Source organism: Dipodomys merriami, unplaced genomic scaffold, assembly GCF_024711535.1.
Source record: "Dipodomys merriami isolate MVZ:Mamm:240054 unplaced genomic scaffold, mDipMer1.0.p SCAF_49, whole genome shotgun sequence".
Lineage (NCBI taxonomy): Eukaryota > Metazoa > Chordata > Mammalia > Rodentia > Heteromyidae > Dipodomys > Dipodomys merriami.
This window is the reverse complement of record NW_027206057.1, coordinates 9,582,361-9,588,448: the sequence shown is the minus strand read 5'-3', so window position 1 is coordinate 9,588,448 and position 6,088 is coordinate 9,582,361.

The following is a 6,088-nucleotide window of genomic DNA, read 5'->3' as shown; positions in this document are numbered from 1 at the left end:
CTCATTTTTGGCCCCATGATCCAATTTCTGCAGAATGACACAGCATCAATCTGATTCAAGGAAAAGCTAGAGGGAAGAAGTAAACAGAAAAGCCTGTGAGTGTGCTTAGTATTGGGAAGTTTTTGAGCAGGAATATATTAAACCATTGCATTATGTGTCTGTCTTCTAGCTAGAAACTGTTTCTTCTGTACCTGTAGGGACTGATACATAGGAAGCTTTTAATAAATTTCTGTACAGTTGAGGGCAACTCCAGGCTCAGAATTACTGTAGACCATTTTTCTGTTAGTGATCTGCAAGGGGTACACAAATTGATTTCTGGCCTTGCAGAATTTCTGCTAGCAGGAGAACAACTATTAATAACCATAATTGCTATTAATAATGACCATCATCATTATATAACTCATAAAGCAATTTATAAGTTACTTTATTTAGAGACATTCATCACTAGATTCCAGGGAAGTACTTCCTGATAGTTGTTGAGAGGAAAGCAATAATAGGACCTCCTCTCCTTACTCTAGTGAATCATCTTTGCTGATGCAGTTTCTCTCTTCACAGACTGAATTCTATTGCCTCCTTAGCAAGTGCTAGTACTGAAACATTTGACTCATTTCTACCTATGGTTAAATGTGGCTTAGTGCTTACTCAGCTATGCCTTGATTAAAAAAATTAATGTTCAAAATTATTGAAATCTTTTTTCTTTTTTTGTTTTGTTTGTTTTTGGTTGGTCATGGGGCTTGAACTCTGGACCTGCGCGCTGTCCCTGAGCTCTTTAGCTAGTGCTCTACCACTTTGAGCCACAGCATCACTTCTTCATGTATTCTTTTAAATTTAAGTTTTGTAAATGTGATGTACAGAAGGGTTACAGTTACATAAGTCAAGTAATGAGTACATTTCTTTTTGAATAGTGTTACCCCCTCTCTCTTTTGGTTCTACTCCCCCCCCAACTCCCTCTAAATTGCAAAGTTCATTTCCAACAGTTCCTAGTGGGTATCAGTGTTGAATTGGCTCACCCTTTGTCCCACCATTTCTGTGATTCCCCTTTCCTTCCACAAATCTTATAAAGTTATATACAAGACACAGTACAGAAATAAAAAACAGTGGCAATAGGGAATAAACCAAAGGGAGGAAAAAGAAAGAAAAAAGAAATAACTGACAATGGTACAATAACAAAAACCTCTTGTTTTCATTTCTTGGAGCTCATTTCGATAAGCATCATTTTATATGGTCATACGCACATAGCTATTGCGCTATTGTGATCTTTGCCTCAGAATATCTTCTTTTATTCTCACCGTGTGGTGCTTAGAGTACTGTTTGATTAATCATGTCCAAGTGTAATTATTTGTCTTTTACTATCTATTGGATTAATTTGTAGATTTGTAGACATATTCTAGTTATTAAAAATGAGCGAAATCATGCAGCCTTTCTTTGGGTCTGGCTTACCTCACTTAATATATTTTTTTTTCCAAGTCTTCCTATTTCGTTATGGATGGGGCAAATGTCTTTCTTTCTGAGGGAAGCATAGAATTCCATTGTGTATATATACACTACATTTTCTTGATCCATTCATCCATTGAGGGGCATCGGGATTGATTCCGTATTTTAGCTATGGTAAATAATGCTTCACTGAACATGGGTGTGCTGGTGGCATTAGTGTGGCCTTGTTTGTGGTCATTTGGGTAAATGCCCAGGAGTGGGATTGTTGGCTTATAGGGAAGCTCTCTTTTGAGGAATCTTCATACTGCTTTCTGGAGTTAAACTTCGTTTTTTAAAGAGGGGATTAACCTACAAGCATATTTAGCTTTTCCTGAGAATTTGCTTGTAGGAAATTTGTGTGTGTGTGTGTGTGTGTGTGTGTGTGTGTGTACTGGACATGGGGCTTGAATCCAGGGTGTGTGTGTGTGTGTGTGTGTGTGTGTGTGTGTGTGTGTGTGTGTGTGTGTGTGTGTGTACTGGACATGGGGCTTGAATCCAGGGTGTGTGTGTGTGTGTGTGTGTGTGTGTGTGTGTGTGTGTGTGTGTGTGTGTGTGTGTGTGTGTGTGTGTGTGTGTACTGGACATGGGGCTTGAATCCAGGGCCCTGGAGCTTTTGTAGCCAAGGCCAGCACTCTACCATTTGAGCCACAACGCTACTTCTAGCTCTTCAGTGGCTAGCTAGAGGTAAGAGTCTTATGGACTTTCCTGGCTCAGGTGGCTTTGATCCTCAGATCTCAGGCTCCCAATAGCTAGAGTCACTGGCATGAGCCACTGGTATCCAGCTCATACACAGGAAGACTTGATTTACATTTACTTTGGATTTGAGTGTGTACCAAGGCCTGTCCTGTAAAGGAAAGACTGCTATCATTTTTATCAATAAGAGGTTGTCTTATAAGGGATTGCTTTTCACCTTCATTCCCTTTTCATTCCTTTAACTATTTGGTCTCATGGCCAGATACCCAGTAGAAAATATGAACTTGAGGAAATGAAGGAAAAGAGACTAAAGCAAATAAAAATATTTCCAAATGATTTGCATATGTGTATTCATAAGTGTGCTAGGAATGTTTCAAATAAGGAAAATACTGTTATTTTCCTATGTTCTCAAACTTTCCCTTGAAAACTGTCAACAAGTTGCCATTACCCCAGTCAGTGAATACTAGATGAGAGATTCTTTGTTGAGAACTGCAATTAGTATGCGCAATCTCAAGCATATAGTTCAGCCAAGAAAAGAAACATCATGAATAGCTAGCATGAAAAAAAAGTCGGTTTCCAGCTGTTTCCAGAATTGTATATTAACGGAAGTTGGTTGGTGGTGTAGTCTCAAAGGGGCCATTTCCACTTAGAGTCCTGTCAGCCTCATGAAATACACATGGTTTTCATTGTTACACATAACCTAATTTTTCTTTGTTCACATGTGTGTTGCCTCAGACAAGCCATACACATTCATATTTGCTAGCTAGACTGTTTGTGATATTAGGCTGTGGCTAACACAAATAGAATTTTATAGTAACTGTCAGTCAGTATTCTGCCCTACTTGTTTATTTAACAGCTGTTCATTTTATAATGTTGCTTCTTATGCTTTTTCTTCTTTCACCCCAAAGCCCTCATTACTAAAATTCTGCTGAGCTCCAGGTATGAATCTGGGGATCTGGGCTTAGAAGAGAAACTTGTTTTAAAAAGCAAGGAGTGTATCACCAAAGAAAAAGACAATACATTTGCAAAAGTTAAAAAAGGAAAATATGCTTCCTTCTGCCACTGTTTCTTCACTGGCTTCAATGCCAATTCTTTCAAGAATTCATCCCCTGTTTCTTTATTTGGAAAGCGCTGAGAATTCCCAGTTGGAATGTAGCTGCAATTAATAACCTAAGAATGTCAGAAAGAATGTCCCAGGTTGTAGGTCAATCACATGGTTTGGAACCAGTTAAGACCTGAGTATAGGTGGAGGAATCTAGCTACTGTGTTCATGCTTGACTATGCCATCACTGTTTCCTTTCTTCAAATCCCTAGTACTTTCTTACCTTAGTCTCTTTTGCTATAACACAGTGCCTGAGACTTGTAATTTATAAAGAACAGACTTGTTTTTTACAGTTCTGGAAGCTGGATGCCCAAGACTGAGGGCCCCACATCTAGTGCAGGCCTGGCTAGAAGCAGAAGAGTGAGAAAAACTGAAGTCACAGCTTCAAGCTCTTCTAACAAGCAATGTCCATTCATAGATGTGGAATCCTCATACCCTAACTACTTCTCATTGAGCCTTGCCTCCCATGACTGTAGTAATGGGGGATTAATATCCATCACATGCTTTTGGGGGAGGTACATTCAAGCCTCTAGATTATGGTTTCTCCATAGTGCCACTGTTGATATTTTGAATCAGATAATTCTTTTATCTTTTTTTTTTTTTTTTTTTGGTTATGGGGCTTGAACTCAAGGCCTGGGAGCTTTCCCTGAGCTTTTCTTTCTTTCTTTTTTTTTTTGGGGGGGGTGTCCAGTCATGGGGCCTGAACTCTGGGCCTGAGTGCTGTCCCTCAGCTCTTCAGCTCAAGGCTAGCGCTCTACCACTTGAGCCACAGCGCCACTTCCGGCTTTTTTTTGCTTATGTGGTGCTGAGGAATCGAACCCAGGGCCTCATGCAAGGCAAGCGCTCTACCACTGAGCCACCTTCCCAGCCCCAATTCTTTTATCTTTAGGATTATATTCTACCCTTTAGGTAGAGTATTCCTGCTCAGCACCTCTTTGTCTGAATTGTGACAACTAAAACTATCTCAAAACTTTTCTAGATAACTCCTGTGGATGTGAGGGGGTAGGAATGAATTGTCCTCAATTGAGAACCATTGCTCTAATTAGGTGAATTAACCAGATCCAAGAATTGGCTCTTCTAATTAGTAGAGGTATAGATGAGTAAGAGAACATTGGAGCTGGCAATCACAGGCAGGAATGAATCCTTGAGGATCCACTGAGAAAGAGGATTATATAAACAAGCACTGTTTCAGGTCTGCCAGTGAGGGAGGAATCTATCTTCTTAGCTCCCAATTATTTCTTGTTTTTTTGTAGAAACCAAGTTTTGTTTGCTTTTCTAAGCAATTAGAAAACTCAGCTGTACTCTTGTGCATTTTATATGTTCATTTATTTGCTATACTCACCTATAGTGTAGTTTTATCCCCATTTCACAGCTGGGGAAACTAAAACGCAGAGGTGTTTAGTAAGCTTCTGGGCTCCTAGCATGTGGTGTATCCAAAATTCATCTCCATGTTCTCTTACTTGAAAGTCCAGATGCCTGCATACTAGGCTAGGCCTGCTCTTAAAGGATCTTGTTAATATCACTACTGAGATGAGCCAGATGGTCCTTAAAACATCTTCTATATGTCCGTTGGGTATCATGTTTATCAAATCATATATTTATCAAGTACTGTTAAATTGCTAAGGGAATGTTAGTTACCATATTTCACTCATAAATTTTGATTGTCCTACTGGAACCACACCCTGTAAACACCTCTCTTGCCAGGTGACATGATGTTAAGCTTTACTGGAAGGAAGCTATGGGAGGAAGGAGTTTTTATTCCTGTGCCTTCCTGTTTTCTTGCTCCAGCAGGGATTGGTTTGGTGTGGGACCTAAAGACTCTCATTTCCCAGCAAGCACTGCTTCAAGCTGCACAGCTTCTAGTTTGGTGGCATCCTCCGCATGCTCCCTGAGAAACAGCAGTCCCTGGGTGCGTGGCTTCTTGGCCATTTTTGCCAGTGTTGTGGCTGGATTCCCAGCGATTTCAGTGTTGTGTCAACAGGTAGATTCTAAATTAGAATCTCTTAGGGATGCTACCTGGTGCTCTCCAGGGCTCCTGGGTGGCTTCTATGCTAGTTGTGCTGGTGCCATGGCTGGATTCCAGTGAGTAGTTCAGTGTTATCCCAACAGGTGGACTCTTGGTAGGCTGGTGAGAATCCCTTAGGGGTGCTACCTGCTACTCTTCAGGAATCTAGGAGTGTTTCCTGCTTGCCAGTTTTGGCCTGCAGCACCTCAGTGGGCTGAGGAGCCATAGCCAATCTTCCTGGTCAAGGTCCAAAAGTCAGCTTTAGCGATGGAAGTGGAGGAGGGAAAGCTCTTCTTTACTTTGTCTCTCCTTGGATACTGTGGTTCTTCCATATCTGTGTCTGCTATTCTTAAATTTCTTTAGAGTTATTACTTTTTAGTAGTCAATCTCAGTACTAAAAGTTATTTATGTATATATGTACATATGTACATATATATTTCTAAATGAATTTATAAAGCTTCTTCATCATATCACTCTGGCTATCTCCTTTCTGAAACCCATATAAAGTGCCAGGCATTATTCCTAGTACTTTGCAAATATTAATTTAGTCCTTAAAATAAACGCATGGTTGGTATGATTATTTGCTCTTTCCCATTTTACCCAAAAAGAAGCCAAGGCAATTACATGTTTACAGATTTGCCCAAGTTTAAACAGGTAGTTGATGGTGGATTTGGATTTGAATCCTGGAAGATTGTTGAAGGGGCAGGGCTTGAGTTTCTCTATTATTTCTTCCTATATATATATATATATATATATTTTTATCAGAAACTGTTTTATAGGATTCTTTTACCAGGCCATTTTAGACTTCAGAATTA